At 38.1% G+C, this 13766-nt stretch overlaps 1 pseudogene; it reads left to right on the plus strand.

The window, feature by feature from the left end:
- Window positions 1-1103: 1103 nt before the first annotated feature.
- On the plus strand, window positions 1104-11556 carry LOC135320708 (guanylate-binding protein 6-like; annotated as a pseudogene).
- Window positions 11557-13766: the final 2210 nt, after the last annotated feature.

Consider the following 13766-nt stretch of genomic DNA (forward strand, 5'->3'; position numbering starts at 1 on the left):
TGTCTGCAGGTCATTCTCCCTGCAGCTTTCCCAAGCAATGCCCACTGCTTCTCCCTGCCTAAGATCCAAATAAGGGAAAAGATAACAGTCCTTCAGGCAGCCCATGAGATGTCAGAACATTGTAAATGCAGCCTGCTCTGCTCTGTTTATTTTGAAAAAGGGAATTGGAAACTCAATTGATGCCTTAGATAGTCTATTTTATATATTCACTGGTAACCTCCTGCTCTAGGCATCTGTGGAGCTGTCTCTCCACATTTTTCATTGAGAAATACCTGCTGCTTCTTTCCACCTGATATCCAAGTTTTACCACCACCTACCCCTCTGCCACCCTTCCCTGAGTTTCATGTGAAGTGAAACAGAGACCTGAAGAGGCAGCCCTGACAGGTTAGAACATTATAAAATTCCCTCTCTCTGAATCAGGGGAGGGAATTGGGAAATGATTTGCCACTTCCTTAAAGACCTTACCACAATGGGGACCGAGGGCAACAGAAAAACCACAGAATTTCCTACCATTTTGAATGAGGCTGTTTCTTGATTTGGTATTTGGTTGGTTGCTTTGGACCTTTGACTGTTTTATGGAACTACTGTAAGGTAATTCTAGCTAGTATTTTGGTTGTTGTTTATATCTCCTTGGGGAAACAAGAGCTTAGAGTTTGCTAGTCTGTCATTTTGCTCAAGTATGTAGAATTTCAATCCTTTCTCAATGACATTCACTCAGCCTTTGTGAGAACCATTTACCTCATTTCCAAAGTAGTTATGTTAATTTCTAACTTTCAGTCTCTTGTGAATATCAGTTTAGCTGGATATGTAAGTTATTATCAAAGGGCTTGGTATATTGTAGGCCTTCAGTGCATCATAACAATAACTTTAATTATATTATTATTTTGAAATAACAGTTTGGAGAGTGATATTATATTATTTCACTACCAATATCATGAGAGACTTGAGGGAATGATGGTGGAATACCTCTGCAGTATGCTAATTCTAGGTTACATTTTGTCTCATGGAAAGCACAGAACTCTTACTTACCTTATCCTAAGTTGATAGATGCTTTGTATAAGTCTGAGTTAGAGAATGACTTTATAATCAGATTTCCACTAAGAAGCTCTTCTAGGTTGGCAGGTTGCCATGGCATCCAGACCCAAAATGATGGACCCCATTTGTCTGCTGGAAAGTGTCAAGGTGCTTTCAGTGAACCAAAAATCTCTGCAGATTCTTGGTGAGATTTCTTTGCCAGTGCTGGTGGTGGCCATTGTATGGCCGTATCATACAGGCAAATCCTACTTGATGAACCATCTTGCAGGTCAGAATCATGGTGAGTGTTGTAATGGGTCAAGGACCAATTGCTTGATTCTAGCTAATACCTCAGCTTCTTAATTTTTGTCCTGATCTTGTGTAGGGAGAACCAAACTTCTCTTAACAAATCAACTTTCCACTCCTATTTCTCACTGCTAAACCACTGTCTTACTGTAATTCATTATCATATTGTATGTTTTATTCCTGTAAAGCAAAATTTCTCCTACCAATTCTCACAATCCTACCTTATTTTACATGCTTAAGCACTGGACTCTTGCAATTGTGTCTACTTGCTCTTGAAACACATTTTGCTTTTTTATGGACTATACTCATCAACATATAAATGTGTTCAAATGTCTATAATCTTAAAAATATTTCCTGTATGTCATATACTACTGTGGCTAACACCTCTCCCCACTTTTGAAAAATTTGTCTGACAAAAAATATAATCTTGATTTTTTTCCCACCTTTTTCTCTTCCCCTGTCTGTCTTCAGTCCATTTCTCTCTGGCTTCGAACCTCACCGTTCTTTCAAGATACTCTTGTTATGGTTATCAGTGACTTCCATTTTGTCTGATTCATGGATTCCCCTTTGCTTCTATGTTGAGCCCTTGCTTGGTATCTTTATCACAATTAATGTTCCTTCCTCCTTGAAACAGATGACACACAAAGTAGGACATTCTTGAGGAAATGGAGAAAGCACCAACTCGTATGCTGGGATACTGACATTCCAATAGATCTGACTCTGTAGCCCCTTGGTGGTTTAGATTATCTGCTCTAACTGAATGCTGCTTTCTCCTCTCTCCTCACAGGGTTTCCTCTAGGCTCTACAGTGCAGTCTGAAACCAAGGGCATCTGGATGTGGTGTGTGCCTCACCCACGCAAGCCCAATCGTACTCTGGTGTTCTGTCTGCACTATTAGAGCCTGGGGGATGTGTGAATAGTAAAGCAGAAATTCACAATTAAATCCTTTTTATTCTGGATTTTCCCCTTATCTCTCCATGGTCCTAGAAATTTTACTGCTTTAATCTGTAAAATCTAGAAATCAATTATAGTAAATAAGGCAAACTATGTTTTGTTTGAATCTCACTTCTAGGTAAGTTATCATAGTGTCTTAGATAAATTCTTTTATTTCTTGGCACTGTGTGGATGACTTGATTACATTTAGTAAGTCATTATTGAACGGCTGAGTTCCAGGCCTTTGGACTTAGCATTGTAGATATCAGTGACCAAAGTAAATGTCCTGCCCTAAAAGAGTCTTTAGTTCAATTGACAAGACATTATCTGCAGTCAGATTTAATACCATGTAATTGGGAAAGAAGCAGGCTGGAAAGAAGAAGAAATTACATTGCATTGCAATCCCCAATTTCTGGGAATTTCATGGGAGCTCCATGGCTGGATTGGCTTTTTTGAGTTATCCTGATTTTGGGACAGGGGTGCTGATACATTTTTGAAGAGCTGCTCCAGAAGCCTTTCTAATTAAGGGGGCTGACACCTGAAGACTGTCTTCCACCAGCACTCCCAACAGCTGGGGGAATAAGTCCTTCAGTTTTGAAAGGCAATCCAGGCAGCACCTTACTGGTTTTGAGAATTTACAGTTAAGCATAACTAAGAAAGAGGAGACGTATCAATCTGCGAGTGAGGAAAAATTTCTGATTCACCTTCTTAGCTACAAGGTGAAGAGTGTATTTGAGGGTTGGATTTAAGAGACAGGTTTACATTTTCTATGATGAAGTTCATCAACTACTCACAGAGTGTTCTGGAAATCTGTGAGACACCTCTGAATGTGCAAGTTCTATAAAAGTAAGTTTTTGTCCTACAAGAAACATTTTAAAATGGATTTTTGGTGTTTTAGCTTTCTGCTAATGGGTGAAATGAACTAACCCTCCTTTCCCCGTTTTGAGATTTATTTGGAAATAGTACCTACATTTTTATAGCTCTGTCTTTTTTCTCAACAGGAGTTAGAAAGTCTGCTTATTTTTAAAGCCATATATCAAACAATGATATAATCTTGCTGTTGAAATAATTGTTTGTCATAAATGCTACTTCTTCTTATCCTAATTGATTACTTTTAAAAACTGGGTTTTGGGGAAAGAAAGTAATGAATAGACACTTATCCCCCCAAACTCCCATTTAGAATCTTCTCAACATAAACCACAGTTTTTGCATTTACACTGGGAGCAACTTTACATGCCATTTATAATAAAAAAAAAACTATTTCCAGTTTATGCCATTATTTAGACAATGCTATGATTTATACAACTTAGCCTGGGCTTTAGGGCCCTTGATTAGGCTGCATGAAACTCACCTTAACTTCTCCACTTGCCCTCTGCCCTCAAATGACTCTGTTCTAACTACAAGACCCCTGTCTTCTCCCATCTCTAATTTTGTTTCTCTGGGTTTTCCTGTCTATGGGATCACCTTCATTTCTTCAGTTCCACATTTACCAGTTCTTTAATATTCACCTCAAGACATTGAGGAAGCTTTCAGATCACATATTCTTTCTCCAAATTTCATAGCTCTGTTCTTCCTTGATAGACTTCTAAATTTTAGTTTAGTGTTATAGCTATAGGTTTCACTGCTTATATACATTAGTGAGAGTAAGCCTTTTACAGATACTTCTATCTTTGTTGCACTTACTGTTATGGATGTTTGTCCACTGTTGTGAAATAATCATGTTGAAAGAAAATTTTCATTTTTAGCATTGCTTTTTTAAAATCTAAGAACAGTGGGGGATATTTAGTAGCTTCCTGCCATTATTTATTGATTGCATATAATTTAAATACCCAGTTATGCCAACTATGGTGTATTTTATATGGACTCTGATTAATAAATATATGCAGAATGAATAAGTGCCCACACTCATCACTGAATTCCTAATTACACAACAGGTACTGTATTAGTTTTTCTGTATATGTTATTTTACTTTATCCAATTGAGGAAAAAGAAAGCACTGTGAACACTAGAATCCTTTTATATATGAAAAATTTGCAAACACAAGAAATGTCTCTGTAATTGTCAAAGTTGATATCTGCATTTACATCTGTCTTCAATTTCTTTGCATGGTGAGTATGTTAGCTGAAATAATAAATGAAACCATGATTGAAGAAGTGTACAGATGAATTTCTAATGTAGGGGTAAACTTCTAACTCTCTTGTTCTAATGTGCTTTCTAGGATGAGTCTAAGAAGGATTCATGGATCTTTGCCCTGGCCGTGGTTCTCTGCAGTAGCTTTGTCTAGAACAGCATGAGCACCATCAACCACCAGGCCCTGGAGCATCTTCAGTATCCTTCCAGGTCCTGAACCACCATGATTCACTGAATTCATGGGAATGAGGATAGAGTCAGTCTCTCCTTTCCTGTCATTTAGTTTTCTTGGTTGGAGCAGAGGGGACCCATGGCAAAAGAGTGTGTTTATAATATTTTTATACTAGAGAAATGTGGGAATTGTTGGTAGTGAGTTTCTTTTCCCTAACCAAATCTTAGTTATGCGACAGAGCTTGCAAAACATCAGGGCAAAGTCCTCTCAAACACCTGATAGAGTAGAAGATTCCACAGAATTTGTGAATTTCTTTCCAGACTTTATCTGGACTGTATGGGATTTCACCCTGGAGCTGCAGTTATGTGGTCAGCCTATCACAGAAGATGAGTACTTGGAGAATGCCCTGAAGCTGATTCCAGGTATCAGAGTATGGCCTGGGCAGTGTAGAGTCCAATAGAGTGTGGGATCTACTAAACAATATCCCTCATCTCTGTGATTGCATTTGTATTTGAGACTAAATCAAAGTCTGTGGAAATGGTGGCTGGAAAGTGGGTTGCAAAGATCTAGGGGCTACAGTTGAAGTTTACTCAAGAAAAGTAAAGTGTAAAGTGAAATTACTCAAAACCAATTTGTTTTTTATACATCTTTAAATTTAGCATCCAGATTTACATGGGTGTTGAAACATTCTAAAGACTGGACACTGTGTTTCCTGTTCCATCAATTTTTCTCTGTTGAAGAAAACAACTAATCAGCTAATTGTTAGACATGAAACTGCAGTGAAAAGCTTATCTAATGAACAAAATATAGATTTCACATATTATTCTTTTCAAAGAGGGCTAGAAAACTTTCTAATCCTGTATAATTATATCATCTACAAAATGACTGTATGTTCTAAATAAACCTGAAGAAGTGACTGTCTTTACAATCTATGCCTTTTCAATAATACTGACAATTATTAGAATATTCATTTTACATTCCACATCATAGCTTTCTCCTAATTCCCACATGTTTACCCATGAATTAATTACAAGGTAAAAAATTATTTTCATGGGTTACATTTCCAAGGATGTGTGTCTATTGAAACCTTGAGAGAAATATCAATCCCAATTTAGCCATTCTTCCTTTCATGTTTCTATTTATGATTTCTCAAAACAGCTATAAAGAAATTGGCTGGCAGGAGAGGACTAGATATAAACATTTACCTCAAAGAGTTTATAGATTAGTGGTGATACCTTAAAATTATATTTCAGGTACATTTATACTTCAGAGGTTTTTACTAATAAATACATAACACTGCATCAATTATTTTTAGCATCAAAACAGTTTTTCTTAAATAATGAGGATGTCATTCCTAATATTCCAATTACTGTCCATGATCCCTTGTTTGTAGCTCTCCTTTTTGGTTCCACAGCTCAATTCCTACATGAGGTTGAGTTGAGCAGAAAGTTTCATGTGACCTTTCATCCTTTTAGCTGCTAGTTAAGCAAACACATCATAGACAACCACTCTACTATGTGCATGTCTGGAGAGACCAGCCATAGGTTTCCTTTACTGGATCAGATGTCTCCCTAAATTTCTCTGCAGTTATATCATTGGTATAAGTCTGATGTGCAAAGAAGTATTGAATGTCTATGTTAAAAGAGTTCTATGTGTAGAAATGGCAAAGACACACAAATCCCTGCCATGAACACCTGTAATCCCCTCGCCTCAAGACTCTACACACTCTAACCCCTGTTTTTCTGTCCCTCAGGGAAGAATCCCAAAGCCCAAACATCCAATCTACCGAGAGACTGCATCAGGCATTTATTTCCAAGATGGAAGTGTTTTGTCTTTGACTGGCCAACATAGGAAAAAAAAATTCTAGCCAATATTGGGATGGTATCTGAAGACCAACTGGATCCTAAATTCCAGGAGCAAACAAAAAATTTCTGTTCTTACATCTTCACTGATGCAAGGACCAAGACCCTCACAGAAGGAATCATGGTCACTGGGAAAGGTGAGTCTCTTTTTCCCATTTCCATGGGGACTGCTATGTGTTGAATATTTTATATAATGTGCTTTCTAGTATTTTTGTTTGATTCTATAAAGGATTCTGATTTTACAGACTTTTATACTCCATGAAGAAATCTGTATACTTTATAATTATCTCACTTTGGGGGATTTACAAATTCCTTCCCCAAATTGCAACTTTTGTCAATGATATCGGTGACTCCCACTTATCTGAAAACATCCTCCACTTAGAATATAATCACTCTCTTGGTGTAAAAACAGAATACTGCATGTTTTCAAAGGAAGTCCTATACAATAAGTGTTCTTCACAAGGAGAATTCAAAAGATATTTTGAGAATTTAGAGTGGTCCAAAAATAAATATTAGCCCATAAATCACTGAAAATACATTCAAAGCCTCAGAATTAGGAATAAATTAAACATGGTACACTTTGCCTCATCTGTCTATCTATGTAATCTATATTGCTTTCAAATTTTAAAATGAGAAACTGTATTTTCCAGGTAGCCCCTAGTATGTTAGATAGAAGTAGATATTAACTTTTTTAGTCCTGTGGCCTGGAAAACCATAAAAATGAAGAGTCAGTAGGAAAATGAAGGTGATAATAGTAGAAGGAGGTAGGGGTGCGTGTGTGTGTTTGTGTGTGTGCATGTGTATATGACCCTAGAAGCATAGTCTCAGAATCCTGGAGCCATTGACTGATAACTTGATATTTAGCCCCTAAATTTCCTGGCTTCTTCAGGGCTGAGGACTCTGGTTGTGACCTACCTGGATACTATCAATAGTGGAGCAGTACCTCGCTTGGAGAATGCAGTGACAACTCTGGCCCATCTGGAGAACTCAGCTGCCATTCAGAAGGCAGACAACCACTACAGTGAGCAGATAGCCCAGCGAGTGAGCTTCCCCACAGACATGCTGCAGGAGCTGCTGGAGGTGCATGCTGCCTGTGAGAGGGAAGCCCCTGCAGTCTTCATGGAGCACTCCTTCAAGGAAGACAAGCAGGAGTTCCAGAGGAACCTTGTGGTAATCTGTCTTAGTATTTACTTTATGTCGCCTCCCTTTGAAGAATGAAGCCTAGAAGTGTTGTTACCGGTCCCATGGCTCATCTCTCACTCAAGGATAAAGTAGTCCATGTTCTCATGAGGGACAGAGTTTCAAAGGACTACACTTCCTTCTTTTTTGACTGCCAGAACTCAGGCAGTTTATCTGGAACTCCCTTTGACCTTCAATGAAAAATCAGTATAGATATCCTCTTGAAATAAATACTTCTGTGGATTCCAAGCCTGTCCAGAACACCCAAGACATTCTTTAGCTGGCTTCTTTTTCTGTGAACACACTCCTATGGCTGGGAATCAAAATTTCTCTTTTCAGATCCACATCTCAGGCCACTTTCAGCTTAGGTTGTTCCTTGTTGTATCTATCATTGAAGACAGAATCACTGAATGTGGCAGCTTCAAGGAACCAGAGAGATTAGGTAATGCAACTCCAACAGCTCAGATGAAATACCCAAAGGAGGTTAGGGAACTTCCCCATGGTCTTCCAGAGTTTTCAGAGCTGTGAATAAATCAAATCTTGTGACTGCTGTTTTATTACATGTCCTCCAACAGAATACTTTTCTCATGAGGAACACAGTTAGACCAATTCTTCTACCAGATCCTTTGGAAATTTACTTCCTCTGTTCCTTGCTTCTGGTGACAGCCCTCTATCTTTCTTCCCTCTAGGAAATCATAAAGAATAAGAAAGATGATTTCTTGATGCAGAATGAAGAGACATCAATCAAATATTGCCAGACTAAACTTGATCAGCTTTCAAAGACTCTAATAAAAAGTATCTCAGCAGGAACTTTCTCTGTTCCTGGAGGTCATGAACTCTACAGGAAAGCAAAGGAAATTATTGAAAAGGAAAATTACCAAGTGCCCATGAAAGGAGTGAAGGTGAGGAATAAGGGAAACATGGGGAACCTACAGAATACTCAAAGGGGTCTCCTGAAAATCTGAGAGTGCAGCTCCATGCATGCATAAAGAGAGTGTATGGGGCCATTCAAACAGCTGTGGCTTTTAAGGTTCACTGCATGCTATTTATTCCTGAAGAGAGTACAAATGTCAACTCCCAACCATGAGTACAAATTTCTTAAATCCACAAGAGATAGAACAGAAATTATTCATTTTTTTTTACTCAACAACATATTTGACGAGTTGAGCACTGACAATTTACAAGTCAGTCTTTGTATACAAGGATGATCACAAGTGAGACAGGAAGTCAACTACATAGGCAAGCTATAACACTGAGGAAAGAGCTACTTAGGTGTTAGAAACAAATATAATAATAATAATAATAATAATAATAATAATAATAATAATAATAATAATAATAATAATAATAATAATAATAATAATAATAATAATAAAAATAATGATAATAATGATAATAATAATAAACAATAATAATGCAACTAATATATATTGAACTGTTGTTTCCTATAGCCAAAATGTTAAGCTCTTTCCCTAGACTCTTTAACTTAATCTTTCAAATAGCATTAAGAAGCATCTACATTATCAACATTTTAAAGATCTCAACTGAGAAGCATAGGCAGGTTAAAATAAGTTGTCTAAATTTATAACCAGCTAGTGGCAGAGGAGAACATCAGCACAATTTAGTGGTACTATTTCACACTGGGAAAGCAGATATGTAAAAGCACCAGAGATTTGGGGTTTGTAGAACTGAACATGATTCTGATAGGCTGGATTCTAGAGTGGGGAGAAGGAAGTAGCACTGGGTAAGAGACTGGAGAGAGACAGGTCACTCTAAGGAGCTTGGACTCATTGTAAGGAACCACTGTGGAACTTTAAACTTGAAGCAAAAGTTACATGGACTTAGTTGTCTTTGCATCACTAATTTCCCTACTGGAAATCTAATTTCTGTGCTCCTCCTTGGTTCCTCAGGCAAATGAGTTCCTCCAGAGGTTTCTGCAGTCCCAGATGGCACTAGAGAAATCCTGCAGGCAGATAAAGCCCTCACTGATGGGGAGAAGCCCAAAGCAGGTACAGGGTAGGGCTGGGCTCACAGTGGGATTTGTATGTTCTTGCAGTGCCCTCTGACAGGTGTGAGAGCAAAACTTTTCCAATACCGGAGCTTCCTTCCTTTCTGTGGAACAACCTTGCTGCATCTGGAAACAGCAAAGGGAACTGTGGTTGGACGCCAGACAGGCAGAGCCTTTTCTCTCACATTCAGAAGTGTGTTCTCAATGGTGTGGACATGGGGTTCTGGGGGAGGACTTCAGAGATTTCCTACCTCTCTCTTTAATTTGGTTTGGCCTCTGAGCTCAGGAGGGTGGAGGTCAATCCTTGCCTATATTTTCCCTCTCTAATACCTTCCTGGGGCAGAAGAGTGGACCTGGAAGGAGACAGCTGAGAAGGAACAGGAGCTGCTGAAACAGAAACTGCAGGAGCAGCAGCAGCAGGTGGAGGCTCAGAAGAGAAGTCTCCAGAAACACATAGTTCAGATGATGGAGAAGATGGTGAGAGAAAAAGAAAACCTGCTGAGAGAGCCAAACAAGATATTGGAGCATCAGCTGAAGGTGAATCAGGCTGTGGCAGTAGTAGAGCTTGATAGCTTTGCCCAGGTACCCCAGGAAGGGATGGGTGAAGGTTACAGCATGGTCATGCAGAGATCACAAGTGCATCTACTGCTTGTGATTTATTAAAACCCTGAAGCCTTTGAATCCTTCCAAAACCTGTAAATTTGGCTCTGTAAGTAGACTTTGGAGAGTTCAGGATGAGTATTCCCCCCTCTACTCCAAGCCCTCAGAGAATATAAATAGGGTTGAATAGCCATTTAGAGAATTTTAAAATGATCTCACAGGGCTTGATTGAACAGATATTCCAATTATTTGTGTTTAATATGAACAACAACTAGTACGCTCTACCAAAGTCACTACCTTTTACCAGGAGACCTGCTCAGCCCAAGGCCCTGAGGTAGATCTGTTCTGACATAAAACTACCAGAAATGTCCAGACTTAAAAACACATAGAAATGATAGATTTTACACTTGCTGCATTGCCTCCAGGTGTGGACAGATCCCCAAGCTATCATGTGGCTTGGAGGGATTTCTCTCATTGTTCATCTGAACATGATTTATAAGAGATTTCTATAATTTAGGGGCCATGTGTTTATAACAGATTTCTATAATATGGGTGACAGTGTCATCCTGAGTGGGACTGAGAATTAGTGCAGTCAGACCAAGGCTACCTCTCATTTGCATTTTTTGACTGGAAAATTTTACATTTGTCCTCATGCCAGGCTTAGCCTCCTGGCAAAACCCTAAGGTATATGAATATTATTAAGGCTGTAAACTACACTTCTTCTAAATATTTCGGTCCAAACCAGGAAATATTCCTTGTTACAAGAGTCTTCTTTCATGATTAAGAGAGAACAATTTTAGGAATAAAACAAAGATAGTCTGACAAAGTTTTAAAGTTTGACAAAATGTAATCCTTGAAAAAATGGGGGATTTAAAAAGTTTTACTTCCTTCCTCATTTTTATTTTTTTTTTTAGGTCCAAGAAGATCTGTGTACTGAAGGATTTAGAAAGAAATGTGAGGAGATGAGTACAGAGATAAATCATTTGGGAGAGAGAATTGTTGATACTAAAAATGATGATAGTTCCTTGCTTGTACAAGCCTTGGACATCCTTGGCAAAAGAATCGCTTCGTTATTGCCTGCCCCAGCTAACATTCTTGGTAATGTTATGAAAGTAGTGAGCTCACTATTTAAAAAGAAGTAGCTCTCCTTGTAAAGAAATCAGATATATAATATAATATACATGTATGTTCTCTGGCCTATTTCTGATATGCATGCTTTTCACTTTCATCCAGCAATGCTTTAAATATAAAAAGTGATTTCTAGAGAATACTGATGCCTGGCCCATATTAGATAGAATAAATGCATGGACATTTTGATATAGTGTGTTCAGTTTTAGGAAATATATATGTGTGCAAAATAATATATATGTGTATGTACATATATACAAGAGTTTCACTGAGGCTTCACTTCTAATGGCAAAAGATTGGAAACCACTTAATGCTCATTTATGTAATTTGGTAATATATATTTTGCATGTATTTATACTAGAATTCTATGTTGCTAGTAAATAGATAGTGGAGCTCTATTTGTATAAATATAGAACAATCTGGAAGATAGAATGTAGAGTGAAAAAATGAGGCACAAAACAGTTTGTATAATGTGTTCATCGTAAAAAAAAAAGGCAATTATTTTGGGCACTCATACACATGTATGTATAGTACATTTCTGGAAGATTCATTAGAAATTGGTATCATTGGTTCTTCCTGGAGAAGACAGCTTGGCATCAGGGATGGAAAGGACACATGCTTTTCATTATATACTCTATATTTTCAATTTTGCAAAGTTAGCTTGTGTTATTTCTCGAATAACAAAGAAAACAAACTACAATACTAATAATTAAAATAGTAAATGGAATGTGAAAAAATGGAATTGCTCATTGCTTCCAGAAATGACATTAGCCTACTTAATGAGGGGTATAAGACTAAGATCAGAATACTAGAAAATAACGTTTGCATCCTAATCTTGTTTTTGCTTTGGCCTTGGTTTTTAATCCCTTATATTTGCTTCAAAAATAAGGTATGAACTTTCCTGTTACCCCTTGAAATTTCAACAACAGTAACCTTTACTTCATAGGTTTCAATTACACTTTTACAGTGTTTAGAAACAAATTACTAAACACTAAGAATATTCACTGGTGAGAGGAATTCCCATCATCCTTAAGTTCAGTGGTGGCTTCTCTGCTGTAGGCAAGTACAGAAGGGGTGATGCACCACTGCAGAAATGGATGCCTTGATAGTAATGGGGAATGAAAAACCCAGACACACAGAGGCCAGGTGTTGGCATTTAAACATCAGAATTCAAGTACATACAATAAGAGTAATGAGCATCGTGGTTTGTCTTAGCTCAGGCTGCTATAACAAATTACCATAGACTGTGTGGCATACAAAACAAACATTTATTTCTCCCAGTTCTGGAGGCTGTAAGTCCAAAAGCACTGTGCCAGCACTGTTATTTTCTTGGTAAGGGTCCTCTTACAGCTTTACAGATGACAAAGTTCTTACTTTGTCCTAGCATGTTGAAGAGAGAGAGACAGAGAGAGAGAGAGAGACAGAGAGAATGAATCTCATGATTCTTTGTTATACAGGCACTAATTAGATTCATGAAGGCCCCACACTCATTATCTAATCCCTCCCAAACCCCATTTCCAAGCACATTGGGACATTGATATTTGGGGTTTTCTCAAATGGATTTTGAAGAACACATTCAAACATTCAGTCTATAATTTGGTTGGAGTGGCAGCCAGCAGACCTGACCAGAGGAAATTCTGAAGATGGCAAATAAAACAAGGTGTCTGTAGAGAAAAAAAGAATGGGGAGGAAACCATTGGAATCAAGGATATTTATAGGAAGCTGAGAGGTAACATTGATAAAAGGTTATAATCCATAGCCTTGGTCTAAACCAATTTCAGATGATGGAATTATCACCTGGAGGGGAGGGCAGGATCCCAGGAGAGAGGACCTTGCAACTCTGGGATGAGGATAAATGATAATGATTTTCACAGTGCCTCTCGTAGGGGACCTCTGGAAATGTACTTGGATCCATATGCTGGGAAATGAGAATGCCCAAACACTTCAAGGACTCTCAGAATCAGGATCCAAGCTAGGAGTGATGCTCAGATCCTGAAAAGACATCACAGTCTCCCTGTTAGAGGTACATGACATCCTGGTATGAACACAGTCTTGGCCCAGGTGCAACTAACTTGGTCTAGTATTTTTTTCAAATAAAAGTATAGTTCGTCTGAAGACAGACACCATTTTATATATATATATTTTCTTTACATCTTCATAGTGTATGTTTAGGCACAGAGGGTACTTAGTAAGAAACTTCTGTAAAAACAAAAAGCTGACATATGTGTGATTGTTTTCAATTGCCAGAATTCCATGATCACACCAAACCTCTGAGATAATAGATTGTTTGGATTTTAGATATTAGATTAAGGTCTCTAATTTGACTTAAGGACCAGAGGAGCAGAAGAAACTCTTTCGGTACAGTTTCCCCCTCTGAGACCTTATTCACCACAGTCTCAGTATCTCTGCGAGGATGTTAACTCATCTCCACTGGA

This window comes from Camelus dromedarius, unplaced genomic scaffold (genome assembly GCF_036321535.1).
Source record: "Camelus dromedarius isolate mCamDro1 unplaced genomic scaffold, mCamDro1.pat HAP1_SCAFFOLD_114, whole genome shotgun sequence".
Taxonomy (NCBI): Eukaryota; Metazoa; Chordata; class Mammalia; order Artiodactyla; family Camelidae; genus Camelus; species Camelus dromedarius.